The sequence below is a fragment of the Panthera tigris genome, chromosome B4 (assembly GCF_018350195.1).
Source record: "Panthera tigris isolate Pti1 chromosome B4, P.tigris_Pti1_mat1.1, whole genome shotgun sequence".
NCBI lineage: Eukaryota > Metazoa > Chordata > Mammalia > Carnivora > Felidae > Panthera > Panthera tigris.
The window spans coordinates 20,911,840-20,927,534 of record NC_056666.1 but is presented as its reverse complement, the minus strand read 5'-3'; the positions used below and the strand labels follow the sequence as shown (position 1 = coordinate 20,927,534).

Sequence of the window (15,695 nt, the reverse complement as noted above, 5' to 3'; positions counted from 1 at the left end):
CGTTGGAGTCTGTGCTTTCAGCCCCATCCCTCCCTGAGGGGCTCTTTGGGACAGCCAGCAGGGGCTTGGTGCTCCCAGTGCTCCTGCTGATGTATTATTCATGGTGTAATGAGATTCAAGGTGTTAGATGGCTAGGTTCCTTGGTCTTTATCCTTAAGAGAAAAAGAATGACAAGGAGTCTTTTTGGAGGAAGAACCTTTGCTTTTCGTTGGTTTTTGTTGTTAGAGAATGTATGCAAAACATAGCTGTATATTTTTATAATAATTTTGATTCCACTGAAACCTTGGGTGCCAAAAGAGATTATTTCCTATTAACATGTTATTAGTTATTTTGATAATTTATTCTTCCTAGTGGGTACTTGTCCAAACATTTTTTTGTTTAATGGTAACAGGCCTGCCTACTTCCTGAAAGAACAACAGCTTCTTTACATTCAGCTAGAAAAGTATTCTTGGAGGAAAGTCCTAGACTGTCTATTTGTGTGTGTGTGTGTGTGTGTGTGTGTGTGGACATGTAGATTCTAACTAAATCTGGACATTAAGGCAATTCAAAGTGAGAACTGTCTCTTCTCAGTAACCCTTTTCCAAGCCTCAACTTCAGTGACATTTCCTCAAAAAGGCCCGCCGCACTGGCCCCTCAGCTCTGACTGTACCCTATGTAACTGCTCACATCCGCTGTAACTATTCACACAGCCTTCAAGCTTCGAGGGGCCTGGGCGATCTCATTTCCTGCCGTGCCTCCCACTGTGCCCACACTCTGGCTGCCGCCTTCCAGCCAGACGCCCTGATCCCTGAGCATGTGGTGGTGAAAATTAAAGGAGATGGTTGAGGTGAAAGCCTTAGAACAGTGGCTGACCATAGTAAGTCATCAACATCCATCATCAATGTGCTGTCTCCATCCAGAGGAGACCAGTAGTTAAGGTTCATCAGATCTTTCCTCCCTTCTTTCTTTGCATTTTAATTCAAATTTCTTTCTGTGAATTGTTTATTGCCAAGGACGTTAAGTAAATAGTTTCGAATTCACCAGTTTGACGGTATTTCAGATAAATATATATCTTTTTAAAGGCTTTTTTCTATCGTAAGTAATCTCTACAGCCAACATGGGGCTCGAACTCACAACCCCAAGGTCAAGAGTCACATGCTGTACCGACTGAGCCAGCCAGGCACCCCTAGACGAATATATTTTTATTTTGTGTATGTGTATAAATACCTATATGTATTCTGTATACGCATACCTATGTATATATAAAATGTTTTCCCCAGCTCTTCTCTAAGAAATTTCCGGAAACACTGGTATTCACCACCGCGTCTGGTTGGGTCCCGGAACAGTCATTGCTGCTGGATGCCCGGAGTGGTCGCGCTGGTCCGACGCTTCCTTCTCTGGTTTCTCTTCCCCCCAAGTCTGTTCATTTCAGGAGCTTTGTGCTCACTGCATCTATGACAATATTTGCCATCAGTTTCCAGTGTCACACTTACATTAGAAGCCAATCAACTGGTTTCCCTTTTTCTTTCTTTCTTTCTTTCTTTCTTTCTTTCTTTCTTTTTCTTTCTTTCTTTCTTTCTTTCTTTCTTTCTCTGTCTCTTCCTTCCTTCCTTCCTTCTTTTCTTTCTTTCTTTCTTTCTTTCTTTCTTTCTTTCCTTCTTTCTTCCAGTTAGAGGTTGGAACTATGCTACCATCCCTGGCAAGACTTTTTGGTCTCTTTTCCACCAGAAGCCAGCCCTGCTCTGAACTCAGGTGGAGACACATCTGTAACCAGACCCGTCCTTCCTCCTGCCCCTTTTCCTAGCTCAGTTTCCATTCAGACAGGTGGGGGTTTTTCAGTTATGCATATGACTCTCTCCTTCCCTCGTTTTTGATCTCCAACCTCTCCTGTTTTCCATTTTATGCCTTCTCTTTGTATACCAAAAAATCTCCCCTGGTTATAGTTGAAAAACATGTAGTTAGCACCTGTGACACTTAACCATCAAAGAGTTTTGGAACCATATGTTTTGAAGTAAAATGAGGCTTTCATAGAGTGTCCTTAGTCTCCAGAGCTCTTGAAAGCTCCATGGAGATGTTAAATGGTCTTTCTCTTTAGTTACTCGTACTTTCCCTAAACCAAATGTACACTGATAATTTTCTATATGATAACAGTGTATTATCACCTAGCAGCAAAAGAATGGCTATTGAAACCAGGAGTGTTTTACTGAGAAAAAAGCATATTAAGTAGATAATAGAATTTACAGAAGCCAGACAGGAAGATATATTCCCAAAGTTTGCTATTAGGTTATTTCATTTGCTTGTTTTAACAAAAACAGCCCCAACTATGTTTTGCCTCAAGCACTAGGCTTCCAGAGAAGTAAATACGTCATATAATTTCCATTACTGTTTTCTTTAGCAGAATCTTTTGACTTTTATTTTGTTATTATTATTTTAGCTTATTATTTATTTTCAGAGAGAGAGTGGGAGGGGCAGAGGGGAAGAGAGAGAGAGAGAGAGGAAGAGAATCCCAAGCAGGCTCCACACTGTCAGTGCAGAGCACTATGCGGGGCTGGGACCCACGGACTGTGAGATAACGACCTGAGCCCAAATCAAGAGTCGGACGCTCAACCAGCTGAGCCACCCAGGCGCCCTGGTTTTTGCTTAATGTCTTGTATTGATGACAGAATGGGTATTGCAAAGGAGAGTATTCTCTGCATTGAAACACATGTAACAGTATTTCATTTACATACGGGTCATATAGAATTTTGTGGACTAGCTTAGAAAACCAACTTCTGTTTAGAACATTGAATTTTAGAGAAAACGTATTCTGAGTTGGAAGCTGCCATATTTGTCAGCCAACAAAGGACTTTCACTTTGAACCTTATTGAAATGTGATCTGGAAGCTTCTAGTTCAACCAACATAGTGAAAGAAGAAAACCATTTTGCTAATTAGCCAGCAAAGGCCCTGGTTCTGCTTTGAAATCAACCTGTTGTCTTTTAGTTAGCGATAGTTGGTGATGAAAACACCTACTGAGAAACTTTTGGAGAATCTTTAAAAATTTTAATGAGTATAAATTTCAATACCCCAAATTAATCTTTAATTTTAAAGACCAATTAAAAAATATTACATATAAGTCCACCGAAAACTTTAGGATTTTTCATGGCTAAGACTCATATCAGTCATGAAACCGTGACCTACTTGTAAATAATTTTGAAGGGGTTTAAATACTGGTATTCAGAGTTTTTTTTTTTTTCCAAATGATCTTTTTACAGGTATTAGTCTGTGGGGAAAGTGGTCTGAAAAAACACATTTCCTAGTTAAGAAATACAAGTCAAGGATTCACTTTCCAAGAGAATTTCAATTTTATCACCTCCCACATTAATGTTCTGGTGTGTGAAAACATGTGTCCATGGAATATTAACAGGAAAGATTTCATTTGTTAGGTGTTAATTGTTTTTATGACCATTCGTTTTATAAACGATCCTTTGTTGAAGAATGATTAAAGCCACATAGATGTGACTTTCTCACTGTAAACTTTTGGGTGAAAGCCAGCACATTTGAAGCCAAGGAGTTCATAGTGGCATCTTAAGGTATTTGCTACCATAATTGTAATTTGGTATTCCATGAAATAATCATGCAGTACTTGAGGAGTAGTATGCTGTATTCGAGTACATATATCAAAATTTGCTGGTTACTTTTTTTCCTGTATGAGAAATTAAATTAGGACTATTTAATGGAACGTAATTGAACCCTGGTTATTTTAATTTCCTTGCTACTTGATCAAAATCTTGCTCTCTTTTTTTTTTAACGTTTATTTATTTTTGAGACAGAGAGAGAGAGAGAGACAGAGCATGAACGGGGGAGGGGCAGAGAGAGAGGGAGACACAGCATCCAAAGGAGGCTCCAGGCTATGAGCCATCAGCCCAGAGCCCGACGCGGGGCTCGAACTCACGGACCGCGAGATCATGACCTGAGCTGAAGTCGGACGCTTAACCGACTGAGCCACCCAGGCGCCCCAAAATCTTGCTCTCTTAAGCGTCGTGTGAAACCATTAGTATCCAGTCTTACATGGTAAAATAAGGTGTTTTTATGAAAGGTATCTGTGCCAGTCAATATAATTTTTACAAATAAAAGCCTATGGGTTAGAAACATGAGGGGTTTTTTTTCATTGTATTTGGTATAATTATTAATATGGTCAATGAATTTTGCTTAAAAGTACGTTTTACTACTGAAGTAGTGAGTGGATTCACCTGCCCTTTTTATTCATGGCCCACAGAATGGCTTCAGCTAATGACTTTTTTTTTTTTAATTTTTTTTAATGTTTATTTATTTTTGAGAGAGACAGAGACAGAGCATGAGCAGGGGAGGGGCAGAGAGAGAGGGAGACACAGAATCCGAAGCAGGCTCCAGGTTCTGAGCCATCAGCACAGATCCCGATGCGGGGCTCGAACCCACGAGCTGTGAGATCATGACCTGATATGAAGTCGGACGCCCTACTGACCGAGCCACCCAGGCGCCTCACTAATGACTTAACTTTCTTGCAGAGGTGTGAACATTGGTTGTTCTGATGCTATGCTGGCTCATTAGTCTTAATTAGCACAGGATTATTAAAACTTTTTACAAATGTAATGCAAAAATGTCTATTTGAGAAGCAGAGGGGTAGGGTTTATCAAATGCAGGCAACTGCTTGAAAAGCTGGGTTTCAGATAGGGCCTGCAGAGAAGGAGGTGCCCAAAAACAGTACGGGGAGTGCTTAGGTACATAGGAAGAACCACAGGCGGGGTCTGTGTGGGCCGAAGCAAGCGTTTGACGATAAGCCAGTTGTAAGATGTTGACAGAATGGCTGTGCTCGCCTTTGGGTTTGGAGCTACCTTCTGAGTAGAATTTTAGAGCTGCTCGATGGTTTTCCCTAAGTATTAGATTGTATCTTTTTGGAATGATCCCTTTTCAAAACAGATTTCCTAATTTCATTCCTTCCTGCTGCTTTTCTTTGGCAAATTGGGAAAAGACCTTGAAAGGTCCTGGCTTTTTCTTGTGACTTTTGTGTATATGTCGTTTCCTCCCCCCAGCCCCTCCCCTTTAGTTTAAACGGCCAACATAAAAACTATGGTAGATAATTAGGAAGGAATGCAATATATTTTAAAGTCATAGTCTCAACATTTTTCAAATGTTTATTTTGAATTCATGGTGGAAGAATTGTATAATCTGTTTTTCTGTGTTTTTTCTTGTAGTATTAATAGATAAAAGCATTATAGGGAAGCAAAGAGAGTAATAAAAGCACAAATCATTATCACTGGAATTTTAGGAGAATAATTAAAATGTGTTCAGTGGGTATTTAATTTTCTCCTGAAGTCGTAGGTGATAAGTCAACCTTTACTTGGCCAAGTCTATTAGAAACCTATCTCAAACATCGTAGAGAGTCTTAATATGTAATATGTTTATAGTCTTTCTGGAGAGCCATCTGGAAATATCTATCAAAGTTAAAAATATATACAGCCTTTGATCCCACAGTCCCACTCCTGATCATCTATCTCCTAGAAAGCACTGGTTAGGAAGGTTATATACATACAAGCACACTTCTTGCATCATATTGTATAGCATCAAAACATGGGAAACAAAATAGAATGGCCAAATAAATTGTAGCACATTCATACTCTGTAATGTTAAGTAGCTGTTAAAAGTAATTTAGATCAATTGAGTAAACTCTAAGATGTAGTTCAGGGAAAGGAAGGTTCAGATAAGCATATGCAATATGATTCCATATTTTAAAAGCACAAAGCATTTTCTCTGTGTTGCATTTATCTTCACACATACCACCCCCCCTCCCCAGCTGTCAACATTGGCTGAGAGGTTTTGGAGTGGCAGGAAGTTTGAGGGGAAAAAAGTGAAGTGGTAAAACAGACACAGAGCCAGTTGTTAATGTAAAAGTATATACATGTATACACGTATGTGTATGTATATGTGGATACATTGAAATTACACATAAAATGTGTATATAGAAATGTTTAAACTATTCGTGGTGGTTATCTTAGTTATTGGTATTATAGTAAGGATTTTATATCTTTTCCTAATTTTTCTCTTTGAGTTTTTTTTTTTACTGTTTATTTTTGAGACAGAGAGAGACAGAGCATGAACGGGGGAGGGGCAGAGAGAAAGGGAGACACAGAATCGGGTGCAGGCTCCAGGCTCTGAGCCGTCAGCACAGAGCCCGGCGCGGGGCTCGAACTCACGGACTGCGAGGTCATGACCTGAGCCGAAGTCGGACGCTTAACCAACTGAGCCACCCAGGCGCCCCTAAGGATTTATTATTTTTTAATTATTAGTATTATTTATTTTAAAGAGACAGAGACCACTAGCTGGGGAGAGGTGCAGAGGGAGAGAGAAAGAGAATCCTACGAAGACTCCATGCTCAGTGTGGAGCCCGACGTGCAGCTCAATCCCACGACCCTGGGATCATGACATGGGCCAAAATCAAGAGTTGGACACTCACCCGACTGAGCCGCCCAGATGCCTCACGATTTTTTCCTTTTAGGTAATCACTATACCCAACGTGGGGCTCGAACTCACAGCCCCGAGATCAAGAGTCCTATGTTCTACTGACTGAGCCAGCCGGGCGCTTGGAAGCCCCAAACCTTTCATGAAATATGAACATCTAAATACATTCTTAGTTTACGAATGAAAATACTGTGGCTCTGGGATAGTAATTTGTATTAATATCATAAAGGTGTTTCTTTTGTGTTACCTCTTTAAAACATTAGTATTAAACAGTAAAAAGTAAAACATTTCAGAATTACAGCATTTTTGTCTAGAAGCATGTGAATTGCAAACTGAAAATAAAGGGAAAGGCTGATACATGTAACCACATGAAAATGGAAACTTCTTATCATCAATGCTTACCATAACCAAAAGCAAAAGAAAGCATGGCGGAAAATTGGCAACCACAAAGGCATACTAATTTGTATGGTATGATCAAGAGGAAAAACTTGAGTAGGAGATGGGTAAAACAACATGAACAGGAAAAACCACAGATAACGAGATGTAAATAGCCACGAATATGAAAACGTTCAACCGCAGTAGTAATTAGTGTAAGTTAAAACCGTACTTACACATTGCCGATAAGAATATAATAAAGTCTCTGTGGACGATAGATATGCGCACCTCTGACCCAGTAATTTCCACTTCTAGGAATTTCTCATGCCATAGCTAGTTAGAAACATCTTTTTAAAAATGTGTGCACAGCGATGTTGATCATGCAGCTTTGTTTATAATGGCCAGAAATAAGGGAAAAATCAGAAGTGCATGGCAGTAAGAGGATAGTTAAATTTTGGTATGGCTATACAAACGTACCTACTACGTTTGCCATTTTTGTAGAAAAAATGTATTTCTAGAGCATTGCGTGGAAAAAATGTCTGGAGGAATATATGTCAAAACATCGTAATATCCCTGGATGATGGAGTGAGTGATTTTTATTTTCTTGACTCTTTGCATTTTTTTTTTTTTTTAGCATTCTGATATAAATCTCAAACCGTTAATGAAGTGTGGTGTCGACATCCCAGTACGTTTCAAAATTGGCGAATCTAACATGCAATATGTTCACCTTCCACGATGGACCTGTATTATTTTACAATTAGAAAAAGAATGACTTTGTTCATTTGATACATTTTATAAAGGCCAAACAGGAAACCACATGGAGAATACACTTCAAAGTTAGAGGGGAGGAGGAGGTTCAAAGTCACGAACGCTTACTAAGCAGCAACTGTGTGCTAGCTTATGTTTCAATTAAGTATTCCTTTATTTGCTAATTTAGCAAATCTCTACTAATCGCCTGCTGTTGTGTTACAGCAGTCAAAAGAAACAGAGACCTTTTTTGTTGTTGTTGTTGTTGCTGTTTTGTTTTGAAAAGGACATACACAGCCTCAGAAATACGTCCTTTGAGATTCCACAGCTAGTTCCTTGGAAAGCCAAGGATTTCAATCCAGCTAGAATGGCCGGGATCGTCTCAACGTACCACTGACGTGAAGCGCAAAGACTTGATCTACCGGTGGTCAGCACATTGTTGGTAGGATTAGGAGAATATACATCCTAATTCCAGGCTGATCCCAGAAGTTTGGGGCTTACCACCTGCCTCCCCTTTCTCCTTATTCTGGGCCAGCACATCCTGGACGTTTTAGACCTGCATGTGGGCTGCATTGCACACGTCTAAGTGGGTCTGGGACAGGCAACGCCCAGGCTCACAGATTCCTGTTTTGGTCGGGTGGTCAGATTTTATGGGGACCATTTGTACTGAGCTGTTCCCATCATTGCCTTTTTTGCCCTTTCCCTACCTCCCTGTGTCCACACACTCTCTGTTAGTGTAGTCTCTCCATTTCCTGGCCAGGGCCCGTGCCTGCCTAAGCCACTTGTGGTCATCAGGCTAAAGGTTCCTTTTTCCTTTAAATGACCTCACGTCTTGTCAAATGAGCTTTTTGGATTTTTTATATATTTTTAAAATATTTTATTTTTTGAGAGAGAGACAGAGACAGAGCGCCAACAGGGGAGGGACAGAGAGAGAGAGAGAGAGGGAGACACAGAATCCGAAGCAGGCGCCAGGCTTCGAGCTGTAGCACACAGCCTGACATGGGGCTCGAACTCACAAACCGCAGGATCATGACCTGAGCCGAAGTCGGCGCTCAACCGACTGAGCCACCCAGGAGCCCCTCGAGTGAGCTTTTAATCTAACTTAGGAGTGTACTTCCACAGATGAACAGTGATGCGTCCTTGCCCCTGAAAGGACAGAGCTGAACACCAGACACAAGAATCCTTAATTATGTGCAAAATGTTTTCAATCACATCTACTGTCAGGCTCACAAATACCGAATCGAGGTTGCCTTTTGGAAACCTCACCGCAGAGCATTTCAGAAATCCACTTCAGCATTCGGCAGAATCTCACAGAAATGTTGGTCCGGAACCAGAGGAAAAAAACCCTTTTGATCTTACAAAAGGCACTTGGTTCTTTGAATTATATTTAGGAAAGGGGAGAGGGAAAGGATTTTAGTGTGGGAAGGTAGGAGAGAGAACTGATGGAAGAATGCAGGCTGCTAGGAAAATGCAGATGCCTGGACTAAATGATTTTAATCTGTTTTTAAAAATGAAATTGTAGCGGGATAGCAAAGCGCAGAGTGTAGTAAAGAGGGAGTGTGCAAAACTGTGCATTGAAAGTGGAGACCAGACAGAGTCTTTTCCTTTCTGCTCCCTGCAGTGAGTGGTGCAGTGATTTGAGTTGTCCTGTTACTGAGTTGTCCCTGCTCCCAGCTTTCCAGAGCTGGAATCATCGTAAACTGTCAAAGCTGCCCATTCTGCTGCGTAAGTTTTTATTCTCACAAATTAAGAGGTTCATTTCGGCCTCTGAATTTCCTAGGATTCTTTCCACATCCCATTCTCTTACCCGAATTTCCTCTAAGTGGTTGCCTAGGTTTTTCCTCCTATGAGTGGTTTTCTCATTTCCAGGAGCCTCTTCTCTCCTGTCCTCTGCCCCTAGAATCTGTGTGCAGTGTCTGTAACTCCGTGCTCTGAAACACTGCAAATAATAGGCTCGTTGATTGAGTCATTCAAACAGCATTGGTTGGGTACCTACTACCCTTACCAGTTATCAGGGCAAGAACATCAGCAAAAAACAAGGTTCTTGCCTTTGAAGAGCTTATGGTTTAACTTAAAGGCACACACGCACGTAAACCACACAGTTGGAATAGCGTTGTGAACATCTGGAGAACCGGGGGCAGCGGGCTGGCCTCTAGCAAGCCCGAAGGGGGCGGCTGGGAGGGGGAAGGACAGAGGGGCTTGAGGGCTTTCCGTGAGCCTACAGGTTCTGTCCGACGGTGAACTCATCACCCTGAAGGTAGGATTTCCGGTGTCTGGCAGGGAATCCCTTTGCTGTCCTCTGCTTCCTCCTCTGTGTTATCAGCCTTGCTTGCCCTTGCATACTTAGGAAACATTGCCCCCATAGTCTGCTCCCTCCTTCCTTTGGAACTCAGTTAAAAAAAAATTTTTTTTTAATGTTTATTTTTGAGAGACAGAGTGTGAGCCGGGGAGGGGCAGAGAGAGAGAGAGAGAGAGAGAGAGAGAGAAAGACAGACAGAGAATCTGAAGAGGCTCCAGGCTCTGAGCCGTCAGCATAGAGCCCGACGCGGGGCTCGAACTCACAAGCTGTGAGATCATGACCTGGGCCAAGGTTGGACGCTCCACTGACTGAGCCACCCAGGCGCCCCTGGAACTCAGTTTAAAATGGCCCCCCTCCTTGAAACCTCCTTGACTGGCCCCACCTCGGGGATGGGCATTGTGGCCTGATTTCAGGACATGTGGTGCTTCCTGTCTTTGTTCTCACATATTAAAAGAATTCGTACGGATCAGTATAGCCTAATCTACTCGAGTCTGAATTACAAATAAGATGAGGGGCACCTGGCTGGCTCAGACGGTAGAGCAGGTGACTCTTGATCTCGGGGTCAGGGGATCCAGCCCCACGTTGGGCGTGGAGCCTACTTTAAAAAACAAGACAAAACCAAGATGAAGTTGGAGGAGAACTGCCACAGGAAAACTCCATCTGATTAATTTCAGTTGCCTGCAGATAAATGATTTTGTCATGTTGTGGCTTGTAACTGTAAGGACTGAAAAAAAACTGATCGAAGTTAAAACAACACTCAAGTCTCTAGCAATGTAGATGAACTGAGGTGGTGTTCAGGTTCCATGACACATTTTTTTTTTACTTTAAAAACATCCTAGGGGCGCCTGGGTGGCTCGGTCGGTTGAGCGTCCGACTTCGGCTCAGGTCATGATCTCACGGTCCGTGAGTTCGAGCCCCGCGTCGGGCTCTGTGCGGACCGCTCAGAGCCTGGAGCCTGTTTCAGATTCTGTGTTTCCCTCTCTCTCTGCCCCTCCCCCGTTCATGCTCTGTCTCTCTCGGTCTCAAAAATAAATAAACGTTTAAAAAAAAAAAAAAACAAAAAAAAAACATCCTGAAGGGTTTCCTGGGTGGCTCAGTCAGTTAAGCGTCTGACTTCCGCCCAGGTCATGATGTCACAGTTTGTGGGTTTGAGCCCTGCGTCCGGCTCCGCACTCTCAGTGCAGAGCCTGCTTGGGATTCTCTCTCACTCCCTCTCTCCCTCCCTCTCCCTGCCCTTCCCTCACTTGTACTTTCTCTCTCTCTCTCTTTCAAAATAAATAAACTTTAAAAAAATGTGAAGAATTGCCTCATTTGAGATTAAGATTCTTGGAAATTATTAGCAAGATGAGTCCATTTCGAATTCTCCTTATCTTTCACGAGCACATCCTTTATGCAAAATGAGACAGGCATGTACTTGGTATGTGTTTAGTGGGATCTTATGAGTCATAAAATACACAGATCACCTAGGTCCTTTTCTTGTCTGCCTTCTTACCTGCCTTTTGGAAGACAATTCAGTATTTCAATAAACACGTGTTGAACACTGATCGTGCACCCAACCTCGTAGTAAGTGCTGGGGATACAGGGGTGAGTTCAGGTGGTTTCATGTCTCAGGGAACACACGTCCAGCAAGGCAGAAAATCATGGAAGCAGTCATCAAAGCTTGTCTGGTGCATGAAGGACGCAGTGTTTGTCCTCTGTAGCTGGGAAGGTCAGAGTTCTGCTGTGGGTGGGGGTGTGTGGGCCGTTAGGGAAAGCGTCACAAGAGTTGTGACATTTAAGCCACACTAAAGATAACCAAGCTCTATCTACCGCAGCCTTATCACCCTGACAACAGCCCCTAAAAGGGATCCCTAATAGAATTTGTTCGTGATGGCTGGTAAAGAAATGAAGGCTTCTCGTCTGGTTTGTCCTCATAGTAATTGAATGGTTTTGTAATATGTGTTGTGAGTATATCGGGCAGTATATGCTTAGGAATAGAAAACGACCATCCCTGAAACCTGGTGAAAGCTATATTTTTCAAATCAAATTCAACGGTTAGAACCAGAAGGAGCCAGGACCCACCCAGTCCAACCTCCTCACAGGCTGAGACCACAGGGGCAGTCATTTGTCCGGCTTGTCCAGCCAGCAGGGCGGCGACAGCAGATCTCTTATACTCTGGTTAGGGCACAGTCCACGGGGCTGAGCTGCCCCCAGCAGTTTGTAGGGGCCTGGAAATCTGCTTAAGGGCATTGTAGAGCTCCTGGGGGGGGGGGGGGGAGGGGGGGAAGGCAGAGATCAACTGCTGAATTCAGTTTTCTCTTCTTTAAAATGGATGTAGACATTCATATCTAATGGACTTGTTCTGCAGAGTTTATGAGATTATATATGTAAAACGCCTGGGATATTACAGGGTTTAGGATAGCGGCTTAGTGTTAATTAAAAAGGAGAACTGCCCTCATTCTCATTCCTGTGGGATCTCTTGCTGTGTACCAACTATATAATCCCAATGTGTTGATAAGATAGAGGAGATTTGGTAAAAATCAAAGAAGCTTCTCGTTTAAGGTTTCTTTAAAACAGGTATGGAATTTGTTCTAGGTGTGGTTTTTGAATTTGAATTCTTTTCCACTGTCTCACTTTATCTTGACCTTTTGGTAGTTTAAATCCATTCTCCGTCCTGCTTTTCTTTTTATTGTATTTGTGTCCGTTTAACATGTATTTTATACAAGTCCTCGGATTCCTGTATGTATATAAAACATTAATGTACCGTGGTCCATTTCTCCACTCGGGCGTGTTCAGGTGTTAAAGATGGCCTTAGGTTGCAAAGGGTTAGAATTCTTTCCAGGGATAAATCTCCTCTATTGCCACTTGTGTCACATTCAACATTTTGAATTGTTTTTTTTTTTTTTTAATAACTGTTACATTTTCTAATTAGCAGCGTTTTTCTAAAATGATTTCTATTGGGGCATGACATTTTTGCTACCACAGAAAATACAGCAAACTCTTGAAAGTCTAATTTTGAAAAGATCAACGAAAGAAGTTTATGGCAAACTGTTTCCCTCTGTGGTGAGTAAAGCATTTTTGCATTTTATTCATAGCCGATTCCGTAGAAAAAAGGGTACTTTCCTTTTCGTGTCTGTACTTCTGACACCACGTATTTCTGTAGTGGTGACCTCAGTAGGGTTGTAGCCCCCCCCCCCCCAAAAAAAAATAGGTAGGTCCCATTTGTAAATCCATACTGGATCTGAAATTAACATGATTGCACCCGTTTTAACAGTTAGAGTATTACTTGGGGTGCCTGGGTGGCTCGGTCGGTTAAGCGTCCGACTTTGGCTCAGGTCATGATGTCGCAGTTTGTGAGTTCGAGCCCTGTGTCAGGCTCTGTGCTGACAGCCCAGAGTTCGGAGCCTGCTTCGGATTCTGTGTCTCCCTCTCTCTGCCCCTCCTCTGCTCACGCTCTGTCTCTCTCCATCTCAAAAATAAATAAAACATTAAAAGAAAAAAAGTTAGAGTATTACTAACAGTATTTCCATATTTATTCTTTCTTGTCCCGTGCCTGGACTTTAAGCTTTTCAGATGGACAGGCCAGCTACACTACCTGCCTTCAAAGAGTTATATGTGGTAGAGAATCCATTCCCCAAATTCAGGCTGTCATCAGGTGTTTGTTTTCTTTGGTGGGCACATTCTTTTAGAAGACACTTTTATATTAAAAAGAGCAAGGGTTATTAAATTCTAGAGACTCACTATGCAACATTGTGCCTGTATCTTACTGTTTTGTTTGTTTGTTTAACATTTATTTATTTTTTTTAAATTTTTTAACATTTATTTATTTTTGAGACAGAGAGAGACAGAGCATGAACGGGGGAGGGTCAGAGAGAGGGAGACACAGAATCTGAAACAGGTTCCAGGCTCTGAGCTGTCAGCACAGAGCCCGACGCGGGGCTCGAACCCCCAGACCGCGAGATCATGACCTGAGCTGAAGTCGGCCACTCAACCGACTGAGCCACCCAGGCGCCCCAACATTTATTTATTTTTGAGAGAGAGAGAGACACACAAAATCCGAAGCAGGCGCCAGGCTCCGAGCTGTCCGCACAGAGCCCGACGCGGGGCTTGAACCCACGAACCGTGAGATCACGACCTGAGCTGAAGTTGGGCCCTTAACCGACTGAGCCACCCAGGCACTCCAATGTTGTCCCCATATTGACCATACCATATTGTACATTTAAAAATGTGTTGAAGGCAGATCTCATGTTAAGTATCTGTGTCACAACTTAAAGATAGTGAAGACCCTGAACATGTACCATGTGGAATCTAAATTCATTTTACGTTTGTGTTTTGGAGTTTATTTTTGTTTTTTATTTTTGGTCAGAATAGTCTGTCTGTCTGTCTTTCTTTTTTTCTTTCTTTCTTTTTTCTTTTTTAATGTTTACTTATTTATTTTGAGAGAGACAGAGATAGAGCTCAATTGAGGGAGGGGCAGAGAGAGCGGGAGAGAGAATCCCAAGCAGGCTCCGAGCGGTCAATGCAGAGACCGACGTGGGGCTCAAACTCATGATGAACTGTGAGATCACGACCTGAGCCGAGGTGAAGAGTCATACGCTTAACCGACTAAGCCACCCAGGCACCAGAATGGCCTTTCTTTCAAGGACAGGAGTCTTCTCCTTTGTTCTGGAGTGTGGCGAAAAGGGCATCCCTTTTGGCGATCCTTCAGATGACGAGAAAAATCTGAAATTGCTCTTGGAGGAGTTGTTACAGGCCCACAAAAGTGAAGAATAAAATCAAATGGAACAAGTTCCTTGAAAAGGCAGATACTACGTCTCTCGAAATTTGGAAGTATTGACAGACGACTGGTGCTTTGTTCCTAAAAATCACTCATTTCGCCGAGTGATGTGGGATGAATTCCAGCTCTTCCACCTGGCCGTTGGAGGGATATGCAGAGGGCAGGAGGCACTGTTTTGCCAGCAGCCTCGTCTCTGCCAACAGGCTGTGACGGGCTGATGCTAAAGACAGTGTCTTACTCCGCGTGAGGACCGGACTCCAAGCAGCAAACAGGTGTTGGAGGTGTTCGTCACGGTCTTAGGTGCTGGGACGGCCACAGAGCAAAGTGACCCATGGCCCTGGACCCAAGGGGGCACGCTACTCATTGAACACTGTTCTTGGTGCAGTTGGGAATCAGTGGACACTTAATCAAGCTCAGGGAGTCTAAAATCTAATCGACAGATCGTTCGGGGCCTTACTGTTTTAAATCGATTTTCCAAGTGACAGAAAGTAACTGAGGCCGGCTTAATCAAGAAGGGAACTTGCTGCCCCTTGTTTACAAAAATTCAGATGTAATTCGGGCTAGCGACTCACAGAGAAGTTTACTGCGACTTAGTTCTTTCTGGTTATCTCAGCTCCGCTTTGTGTTTGCCCTGTGTTCCTTCTGTGGAAGCAGGATGGCCCCAGCACCCTAGCTCTACATTTTTCATCATCGGGTCCAGCAGGAAAATGTCTCTTCCCCTAACGGTTTGAATGAAAGTCTTGGGCCTGACTTTCACCGGTCCATATTGGGTCATGTGTTTGTTCCTAAAGCAAAGGAGAGTGCTTGTCTCTTAAGAAAGGCACAATTCAGCACGTTCCGTGTTGGGAGCTGGGCTCGGAATCAGAGCGGGGCTGGTGCCCCAGGTTAAGAACATAGGACGCTGTCACCAGAAGGATCTGAATAGGTGCTAGGCAGCAAGAGCAAAAGGTATCCACCAACCCAAGAGGAAAAAAAAAATGTTTTTTGGCATCGATTGTATAATGACTTCCTTGAGATGAGCTATTGGAGTTGAGAAGACATAAGTGAGGGCTGGAGTGGTTGCG

At 42.8% G+C, this 15,695-nt stretch overlaps 1 protein-coding gene across 3 annotated transcripts in view; it reads left to right on the top strand.

Annotated features, from left to right (window-relative positions):
- Nucleotides 1–15,695, top strand: part of PIP4K2A (phosphatidylinositol-5-phosphate 4-kinase type 2 alpha) — a 186,131-nt gene that overhangs the window by 51,119 nt on the left and 119,317 nt on the right. The gene's annotated exons all lie outside the window — the stretch shown is intronic.